The sequence below is a fragment of the Phycodurus eques genome, chromosome 14, assembly GCF_024500275.1.
Source record: "Phycodurus eques isolate BA_2022a chromosome 14, UOR_Pequ_1.1, whole genome shotgun sequence".
NCBI classification, from domain to species: domain Eukaryota; kingdom Metazoa; phylum Chordata; class Actinopteri; order Syngnathiformes; family Syngnathidae; genus Phycodurus; species Phycodurus eques.
The window spans coordinates 16,561,475-16,573,189 of NC_084538.1; positions in this window are offsets into that span (position 1 = coordinate 16,561,475).

An 11,715-nucleotide genomic window follows, 5' to 3' on the forward strand; every position below is an offset into this window, starting at 1 on the left:
GAGAGGGTCTGTGTTGAGTTTCAATGCAGCTTGCAGACGATACGCACGAGGCTGAACTACATGAAGGGGAGTGGGCACGGGGGTTAAATCACTTGTCAGGCTGAGAAGTATTTATTTTTGTTTTGGGACAAATTGAAGGCTTCCTCTTAGTGCATGACTGTATTTCTAACCCTGCAGCGAATTTGGCCTATGTTTGTGTGTACGTGTTCCTCTTTTGCTCTAAGCACCAGATGATGAAATCCCTTGTCTGGCAAGAAGCAATAAGAACCAAATACAACTTTAAATCGGAGCTAATCACTAACAACCACAAGCCCCCTCCAGGGAGCCTTAAAGACCCAAATCACCTCCCCACCCCAACTGTTGCTATATTGTGTTATTGCTGATCAGGGAGTCCACTGTGGCTGTCCATGCACGCAATGTGGGGAAAGGGATTAAACGGACAGAAATCATCTCTCGCTCTCTCCCTCTTAATCGCCTGTTTAATCGCCGTCGATGTGTGTGCTGCGGTGCATGGAGTTGAGTATCTTGAACTGTTTTTCACCGCAGCGGCGGCAATCATGCACATGCAGGCTAATCAAGGTGTGCAGCCCATCGCTGCACTTCAAGGTCTCCGAGAGGAACTACAAACACTATGATTAGTTAATCAAATGAAGAACGCTATGTCCTTTCTTTATTTGTGTATACACCTTATCTAAATGGAAATTGTATAGTAGAGGTACTTCCACACGGACACATCTACATGTGAATGATTCTTCTTGAACCTTGGCGGCGAATACACAATAAGCTCGCTCACCAATCATCATCATCATCATGGTCATGTTGTGGCATCGTGGAGACTTTTGCACGTCTCGGTTCACATGATGGACCCAATCACTCAGTCTCTGGTGGAAAAAGCCAAGAACTACGCTATTGCCATACAGATGATTGGAAGAGACAGAACGTCAAGACAGTGTTATTGAGTAGTGACGATGAGTAAAAGGCAGACTTATTGGAGGCCTTTTGTTGTGCAGAAATAAATACAAACACGTGAGCAGGCTGCTAGTTCAAATCCTTTCACGTGGTATCACAAACACTTTATACAATACAATAGACGCATACTGTAGAAGTACATTGGAAAAAATATACGACACACCCCTGTTCACGTGCCAGCTTTTTGTGATATTAATTTATTTCGTATAATCTGTACAACCCAAATGTTTTTTTAAATTCTTTTAGAGAGGGGGGGTACAAATAAGCAGCTGAGATCATGTAGTTGCACAGGTGTGCACAGCCTCTTTTAACTGCCAACATTCAAAATGCCTCTGATTAGCCCCAAATTAATTTTAGATGTTCAAGTTGGCTAATCCTGGCTTTTTAAAATGTGTTATTCGTTTGTTTTCTGTCAGAAGCCTGAAGGGTTTGTGGTAATACTTCCGGTATTTCAAACTGTTCATAATTCCCTCCACCTTTTCTGAGACCCTACCTCCATTTTAAGAACAACAGCCCCAAAGCATGATGCTGCTACCGTGCTTCACTGTAGCTATGCTGTTCTTTTAGTGATCAGCAATGAGGTGTTTGCGCTAAACACGCCTTTTGGAATTATAACTAAAAAGTTCAACCTTGGTTTCATTGGACCATAACAAAATCTCCCAAAACACGTTGGAAAAGGTGTGTATCGAGCTCCTGCCTATACTTATTTTCCACCTTCATTTTGACCAACACTGGCCACTCATGCCAGAGTAGCATCAACCCCATTTGCACAAATGACTGAGTAGTATCTGCAACATTTGCACAATCAACATTGTCCCAGATTATCGCGCTACTCGTCACTTTAAACCGCATACGCTCCTTGAAGTCTCGGCGCCCTTTGCACAATGGTCATTGCACCGGTCTACTGCTATATTAGTCATTCGAACTGTTCCAAGTGCTAGAGGACTCTGCATCTTTTTGCACAATTGTCAACATTTTTTTTTTACTGGCATTACCAGATAACTAGCAACACTTTATTGCTCAGTGACTGTTTTTCTCAATGTCTTTATGTCTCAAAAGTCTGTTGTCGTACCAACTCCAACTACCGGAGACAAATTCCTTGTGTGTTTTTTGGACATACTTGGCAAATAAAGATGATTCTGATTCTGATGTCTAGTTACTACATACCTTCCTACTTTTCAAACTGCCCATCTAATGTGCCTACACAAGCCGGGTAGAATTTATTTCATTTTTATTTCAATTGAATTCTTTAAAAAAATATATATAATGGTTTAAATCTGTGGGCTTCTCGAAGTGGACATGAGAGGCCCCATAAGATCTACTGTTCACTAAAAAATATTTGAAAAGTATGCATTCTTTGATTGTTTTTTTTTTTTTCTAGATTGATTACAATCATATTACTTCAGTCAGTCATTGTCGCCGGAGCATCAAGGCCAACTCTAGCACACGTCCGTCTGTCACAGGCTTTGTGAGGGTTGTTGTTCCTAAAGAGAAAAGAATTTCCCTCCATTGCTTTGTTATAACTTCCTTCCAGGGGCAGCAGACTTGACCTAGGCACTCCCTTTAAATCCACTCCTATTATTGGTCTGTGACAGCCGCCCCTTGGATGGCAGGGGCCTCCCGCGAAGGTACAGGGTTGTGGACGACCCAATCCATCTCTGTCTGCCCAACTATTGATTGTAATTTAGTGCGCAAGCCCCAGAGATGGTGGGCTTCCATTCTGACGAGCAATAGGTGGGACCCCTTTGACTCCCAACACATGGCAAGCAGAGGGAAGGCTACGATAAGGGGTCAGAGGCAGCTGGTGCGGGAAGGTGGGGGCGATCTGGGGTGCATAGTTTGCACAATCGAAAGTAGTCACAGATTCCGGACAAAGCCCCCCGACCGACAGACTGAGTCTATCTCTTCGCCCATCCATCACCCAGCCGCCTTTGTGGGTAGTATAACGTTTGCTAGCTTTAATCAGTTTATTATCATATGGATAATGAAGATGACGGTGGTTATAGAGCAGCAACACTGTTGATGTTGTTGTTTAGATGTTATGCACTCGCGGCTCTGGCGTGACGTTTCAGCTTCGCTCCTGTAACTTGTTACATTAAGTTACGTGCAATGACACTTCTGCGTGCAAAATTAAGTTTGGATAGGCCAATCCATTTAGTCGTACAAAAACAAAGCATGTACTGTTATTGTTGAACCAAGAACTTCAAAATTGCTGCCAGCCTGCGGTCAAAAACAAAAGACTTCCCGTGCATCAGACCTGCATCAATCCGTGGACACCTTCAATATCCTTCTACCACCTCACACAGGGACACATAAGTATTCCCACACCTGCTCGGCCACGCTCACCATGGGCAACTCCAGTGTGGAATAGAGTCCAATCCCTCTCAAGAATACTGGTACCTGAGCCCATGTGTTGAGGTGAGACTGACTATGTCCAGTCAGAATTTGTCAAGCTCACACAGCAGTTCAGGCTCTTTCCCTGCCAGAGAGCTGACATTCCATGTCCCTAGCGCTAGCTTCTGTCGCCGAGGGCTTGCCACGGGTGACCCTACCAGGGGCATAGAGCCCTAGACTACCGAGCTCATAGGGTCATTGGGACACGTAAACCCTTCCACCACGATAAGGTGACGACTCATATGTGCGCTAAATATTAATTATTTCTTTAATTGTCACTAAAACTAGAGTAAAAACCTTTTTGAGTTTTGCTGGACTGAAACTATCACTTATAGAAATGAGTCAAATGTGCCTAAGACTAATAAGCATTTTCATCCAAATGGCTAAAATGGCTGCCAAGAACAACACTGGCCGCGACGCGTACTGAAAATAACATTTAACATGGCCCTCAACTCTAATTTTCCCGGCCTCGTTATATTGCCAATTTGCAATGAGCAGCATATATGCTTCTTTTCCTCGTCTCATGCCTCCAAAGAGACTAGAGGACAAGAGGGTTCACTCATAAGTCTCAGCACCTGGGCACGTTTGTTTAAAGCGGAATGAATGGCGTGATCCCAATTGTCAGTCATCAAGTCTCTTTGTCTCTGTTGGGGGGCGGATTTGGTGTGGCCGCTAGCATACACACGCACATATGAGGTGCAACGCAAGGGAAAAGGTGGGGGAATTTTTTCTCTCCCAGTGCTAAGGGGAGGCTTGACTGATCCGGGGGGGTAGCTGAGAATATAATCGATTTTCACGACTTTATAATCGAATATTCCAGCCATTTCTAATCTTGAAACCATCTAAGATTGAAATAGCGATCCTACATTCCAACCTTTGTGGCTGGATGATGCCAAAGGAGAGGCCGCCTTGATTCATCAACAGGTGAAATCCGAGGGCCAGTCACCTGTGTTAGTGTCAGCAGTGCAGCTGACGGGGGCTCAAGAGCAGCTCGGCGTGATGGACTGCTCTGGTGCTCCTTCAGGTCCTGGCTCATTTTTTTTCATCTTCCTCTTCTTTTTGGTCCCCATGGCAGACAGGGTTTTTATTTTCATTTTCAGTCTGCACTCTTTTTTTGAAAACAATCCATTGTTGCAACGGACTGTAGGCTACCTAACACGCGAGTAAGGTGGTAAGGTCGACATTTCAGACAGTGTCAATCCCCAAGCAGACTTTAATGGCCATCGCGTCACAGCACACCCAGGGCTCTTTTTGTTGTGTTTCTGGGTATTTTTGATTGCAAACACCTCTCCATGTTGGGCAAAGCCGACGTACAGTCGTCAAGATCTTCTGAGTTTGGACCGTGAGCACAGACCCCCCCTCCCACCGTAGCTCCGTTAACTCCATTGTCCACAATTATACAGTTATAAAGTTCTGTAAATCTTTGTGAAATATATAAAGATATGTTTGCACCTGGTAAGTCCTATGTCCGCCAATAATATAGGACTACTATACAGTGTCAGCGTCCTACTTGGAACTGCCACGGGACTCATCGTGTAAATCCACAAGTTCCTCATGAAAATAATTGTGAAAAGGTTCCAACGGAAGTATTTAGTTGTAATTTTATGTATGACATGTTTTGAAGTGGCACGGTGGATGATTGGTTAACACATCTGCCTCACAATTCTGAGGAACTGGGTGAAGTTTGCATGTTCTCCCCCGCGCCTGCGTGGGTTTTCTCCGGTTACCTCGGTTTCCTTCCACATCCCAAAAACATGCACAGTAGGTTAATTGAAAAATTGAAATTGCCCGTGTGTGTTAATGCTTGTTTGTTTTATATGTGCCCTGCGATTGGCTGGCGACCAGTTCAGGGTGTCCCCCGCCTCTCGCCCAGAGTCAGCTGGGATAGGCTCCAGCTCGCCCGCGATCCTCGTGAGGATAAGCCGTACGGAAAATGGATGATTGTTTGGAAAGCACATTGTTACTAATAATCAAGTTCTGCTTGTTTTGAGCGGAAGTGTTTTATATGAAAATCCCACCTTGTTTTTTTCTTAACATAACCGCCCATGTTTGCTGATGCTAAGTTAAAGTTATGTTGCTGTTACATCCCGATTTGAGTCATGCTTATACTGCTAAATGCACACTTATGTTTATGAAATGAAATTGTTTAGTTCAATCTTTTCACACACAATTATCTTACAGTAATGAGGTATAGCTGTGGTAGGGAAACACTTCACTTACATGCAGGCCTGGTGTTTGTTTGAACTTCAGTTAATGGTTAAACGTGAGTGTGTACACAAGTGCGTGGTGGAACCGGTTGAATTCCATGAAATAATTAGGCATCCCAGTAGTTAACCTTCAACTGAAAATTCAAAGGCTCCTTTGCTGAAATGTAAAAATCACACAGGTAATATAATCCGATTAAGAATATTGTGTTTGCATTCAATTCTCATCAGTTGCTCCAATGTCCCAGTTCTCCTCTAAAAGAGCCCTCCAAAATATGCCTCCAACAAATGATCTGATTGGATACCAGAGGGAAGTGGCTTATCTAGAGAAAACAAAATGATTTTCCAAATGTCATCTTTCACAGATGAGCAGAGCTGGAAAAGATTTGAGTCCCAGTGCTGGTGGATACAAGCTGTCAGTCTTGCTTCATTGGGCCACTCTGCCAACATAAGTCTGTCAGATACGTTCCAGGACTCTTGTCACAAACGCTATATTTTCAACCCAGATGCTGCAGCATTTGCTTAATTCACTTGGCGAGAAGCGGCGAGAGTTGTGGCAGGACAACTCGTAGCTGCTACACTATGACAATGTGCCTGCTCACAATGGCTGAGAAGAACATCATCGCCCTCTACTCACCCGACCTGGCTCAGTGTGATTTTATTTCCCCTTCCCCCCCCCCAAGCACTGGGGGTTCATCAAGAAAACACATTTCGAAGACACGGACAACTGTTCTCACAAAAATCTGAGAATTGTCTGAAATGCATCGGTGCGCTAAATAATTAGGAGAGTGATATAGACGGAACTACAGGGATCAGGGATCTAGTCCAACTAGTGGTTGGATGGTAGAGCGTTTGAGGCAGGATGGGACTTCACACAGTTCGACCGAAGATCTGTGTAAAGTCTGGAGTGAGCTGGTCCACGCAGACTTTCAAGCAGGAGATGGACACACTATCAGGGTCTGTCGCGCTGTTGGTCAGTATCGAAATAACACAAAATACATTTCAATAATGACACCGAACTGTTCTATAAATTACGTCACAATTTACAGAGGGAAGAGAAAATGCATTTTTGAGGGTATCTAACTGCATGCTGTAGTGGTAGAAATAATAAATAATTAAACTAAACTAAATCATAATAGTTAAAGCCACTGATGGCAACAAAGGAGCTCAGTTCTTAGTGGGGGAGGAGCCACTCACGTTGGACGCCCAAGTGTGTCACTGGGTGCCATTTTTGGCCACGCTCCCCAAAAATTTAAATGGTGAAAAACAGTTAAATGTTCTATCGGTACAACTGAGTACTACGCAGTTCTCAATCTTTGCTCATGTTTTTCATCCATGCTCTTCAAACATGTACTGTATAATGGTTATCGTATTGTCAGTACTCAATATATGCGGAACATACAGAGGGCCGAAAAGTAGTATTAAGAAACAAATCTCTGAATTCACTTTACAAGGAAAGCAGCGTTCATGTTGTGTATTCGTGCAGGCCAGCGCATTGCCAGTGACAGGAAGTTGTGTCAGCCAGGTGGATGTGTGGCAAGGAACCTGATCTGCTGTTGACAGAAGAGGGACAGGTGCTCCAGCCAAACTAATCCATACGTGCATGCTTGACTCGCGTCGTCCATTAAGGTAGATTGATTAAAAGCTTTAAAAGACCACTCTCTGCAGTTCCCAGGGCTTTACCTTTACTGTTGCCATGATACCAAATTGCACTACCGGTAATTCCACATGGCCTGCGCTGGAAAATGAAAGGAATGTTCAATATTTGCTTTGATAATGCTACAAACATTTTGTCACACATAAGATGAGTGGACATGTTCGGAAAACGTCTCGCAATCAGGCACACGGAAACCTAATTCAGCTTATTTGAACTAAAGTTAGCGGGAAATCCGTGATGGATGCTGGTGAGTGACAGGGTCCATTTCAGATAACCACATCGGCAACTTGTAAAAGCGCATTCACTTTGATTCAGTGTGTTATTATCCAACCCACTCTGTCACAGCCCCTAAATGCCAAATAAAGGTTTACAGGGAGAGCGCTGACATCTGCTGTGCTTTGATTGGCTGAGAGGTCTGCAGTGGTCTCACCTGTTATCCACAGCCCAGTGGATGGTAAACACCCTCAGTCAGACCTGCAGGGGAGAAGGAGCCCATCTGGTCAGCCGCATTAACAACCACCTCTTTAACAATAGCTTCCAGGAAAAGGAGAAGGGTACAACAGGCCATATCAGCCAATAAAAGTAGGCTATGCATGACATTTAGCGCCTGATGCCTGCCTTAACTGTGTACAGGGTTACCTAGTGGCTGCATCACCCCCTGGCAATAAAACAAAAAGCAATCTAGCCGAGCTTTAAGTAAAAAAAATGCATTTTGCTCTCGTGATCTCTGCAAATATTAATATATCGGAGATTATTTCTGTGGACCTCTCACATTTGATTCTTAATACAACTAAATGACAGGCTACTTCAATTACACAACAATTCCCTTCTTTTAATTACAGCGTCTGACAAATATAGTTTTTGGGGTTGTTGTTTTTATTGACAACAACAAAATTTCCCACTTAAAAAAAAATGAGTGTAGAGAAGACTATGAGAGTATCAATCATTGTAACGGGCAACTATCTGACTCAACAGTGACACCTTGTGTTCAGCAACTCTTAAAGAAGAGTGACTACTCTCAAAGGGTGACTAAGTATCACGTCGAAATGTATATTATCAGTCCAAATTGTAATTTTTTTTTTTCCCCCCCTGACAGCAATCTTGGATGGCAGGCAATCTAACATGGCACTAAATAGGCTTATTTATTTAACGGCTCCTTTTCCCCTCTGTTCTTACTATGCTGACTATTTGCTGCAATCGAGCATGTTTAGAAATGGAATGTGAGGAACAGAAAAACGAGGGAGGCAAAACAGCAGAAATGATCGGGTGGGGTTTGAACAGCAAGCAGTGGGCTCGCTACAGCTGCTGGCACTAATGAGCATAATTACCACAGTAATAACATTAGCCTATCTGAGGGAATGGAGGAGAAGGACAAGTGTTTGTATTGATGTGTGTGTGCCAGTGATTGCTGACCATACCATCTTACTTGCAGCCTCACTCCCCTTCCCTGAATCTCAATATCTCTTTGTTAGCCTACAATAATTGTGTTTGGGCCTCATATCCGCCATATCAGATTGGAGTTTGTACAAGGTAATTAGCAGAGGAAGGGAAGCCTCCACACCAGGAGGACAAATGCCCCCATGACATCATTGTGGAGCGGGAGGCATCCTTTTTCCTCGCTATCTTCTCTGCCTCCAATTCATCTTTCATGTCATTAAGTCTCGGAAGAAGCAGTGAAAAGGGCAGAAGGGCAGGGGAAAGTGAACGTTGATGACATTGAAAGGCTGCAGAGTCTGGATTAAGAGTGATGAAGAGAAGAAGGGGTTTGAAAGTGATTTGAGATAAGATGGAGAGCTGTGTTGTCGCTGCAGGCCTGTAATCTCCAATCAGCTTTGACTAACAGACAAGCACGAGGGGAAGGTTCTTGGCGTTAATGCAGCTCGCCTTTCAGTGGGGGCCGCTACATCCTGCTGGGAGTCGGGGGGATGAGGAGAGGATTAACTGGCACTCTGGTAGAGAGAGATGAAGAGAATCAGATGGGGACCCCGCAGATGGTCACACCCTCGCTCGTTCCATCCATTACCTTGTTTTTTTTTTTTTTCCATCAGTGAATCAAAGCACCGTATGCTTTTAAAGGTGACTCCATCCAATTAACACATATTGTGACTTAAGGGCGGAGACATATGCCAACAATAAGGGTCAAGATATTGTCACAAGGTGCAGTGGAAAAGGTGAACATAAGAAAACTTTGGATTCAAAAGTGAAGATGTTATTCTTTCCCATTGGCTCCTGTTGTCTGCAACTATAGAAAATACTTTTTCCAGAAGGAACAGTTTGGGCTTGCTATCGTATGTATGATGATGTTTAGACTCACATGACATCACAGAGGGGGCTCCATAAAACACTGGGATTCATAATTAATTCAATAAACATATTAATTATTATATTCAATTCAATTAATTAAAGCCACATTCAACCCAACAGCAAAGTTACATTTAACATAATAGCAAAATCACATTTAACCCAACAGAGAAAGTCACATTTAACCCATTTGGGACATCCAATCCCAACCCAACATGCAGGGTCCCACCCAATACAACGGTCAATGGGTCGACAATAACCACTGGCTGTGTCAGTCCAACTTTAAGAATGCGTTGGGTTACCCATATATATATATATATATATATATATATATATATATAACCCAACGCATTGTTAGGTTACTTTGCTGTTGGGTTAAACAGGAAAATGTTTAATGGCGGAAAATGAAGATGTTGAGGTTCGCTCCAGGAGTAACCAGGTTGGATAAAATTAGAAATGAGCTCATCAGAGGGACAGCCAAGGTTCGATGTTTTGGAGAAAAAGTTAGAGAGAGCAGACATCGATGGTTTGGACACGTCCAGAGGAGAAATGGTGAGTACAATGGTAGAAGGATGATGAGGATGGAGCTGCCAGGCAAGAGAGCTAGAGGGAGACCAAAGAGAAGGCTGATGGATGTCGTGAGAGAAGACATGAGGGCAGTTGGTGATCGAGAGGATGATGCAGGAGATAGGCTTACATGGAAAAGGATGATGCGCTGCGGGGATCCCTAAAGGGACAAGCTGAAAGGAAAAGAAGAAGAAGACTTGTAGACAATAGCATGTTTATGGTTAAAAAGGGGACACAGTGGCCTTCAGACGAAAAATCTAATGATGGTACAGACGTTACTTTTGGGCATGACAAATTATTGCAGGTCCTGGATCAGCGATTATGCATAACTGACCGTGCATAACTGACCGTGACTGATTTTTTATTTATTTTTTTGCTAATGTTAGCAACATTATTCTGTAAACAAGCTGACTGTGTAACCTTTAACAAATAAATTTCAATTTCTGAAAGGTTTTTATTGGATTTGATATGACCGAGTGGACATGTTACTACTGACATTGTCAAACTACACACATATGATGAAAATTATTAAATAGAAGTGGAAATATTTATTCTGAAAACTTTGGACTAATTCAGCCTCCATTAAAGAAAGACCAAAAGGCTGGTCTTAATGTCACTGAAAACATCAGAGAGTTTCTTAAAGGGGCACTTACCTCATAATGGAAAGGGTGGACAGCAATTTCAACACGATTATAAAAATAGAATAAACATGATCAAAATTACTCATTTATATCAAATAACCTGTTGTAGACAATAAAACCATGTATAAAAATTCATATTTAATGTCACTTAATCACTTACTGTAATTACACACACTATAGTTCGCAGAGCAATGTGTTGGACGTGCCAAAATAACATACATCAAATTAAAAAATGGTATACAATAAAAGAAAAATGTTTTAAGGATTTATCGTTTTAATGGTATGTTTGAAAATGTTTGGCCACTTATAACAACACCTAAGAATTGTATTATTATTATACATTTTCATGACTGAATGATTATGTTGAGGACACCAAAGGCACTTTACAGGTACATCTTAAAAAAAAAAAAAAAAAAAAAAACACGGTAGAAAGGTCCACTTATTTCAGTACTCATAGATTATATAGAATCTAAATAATGGATCAATATTATAGATTCATTAAACACTTCAGAAAATAGCTTTCAGAGGGGAAATTCCTGCCTAATTTCAACATTTAAAAAATCATTGTTCATTGATTGTTTGTTACAGAATATTCGACTTTCTAGAGAATTTGGGGTTTCCGTTTAAAAAAAAAAAACCATTACATTTATTTATTTTTTTATTTTCTAAATCATGCAATATTTCACTGTGTTGCGTGCATCTCTATATGAATTTCACTTTTTGAATTGAGCTGCCAAAGTAAGTTAAGTTTTTGACACTATGCTAATTTATTGAGATGTACTTTGACCCCCAAATAGAACAAAACATTGCAATAAAATGATAAACTCATTGGTTTCCAAATGTTCTTTTCTTTCATGTTGTTCACGTGTCACTATTAAAATGTTGAGAAAGTACTTTTCAACACCAATCGTCCTTCAGATATTATTATTAAATGTTTATATTAATATACTGTAACATACGTCAGGTTATTTCATTACTAGAA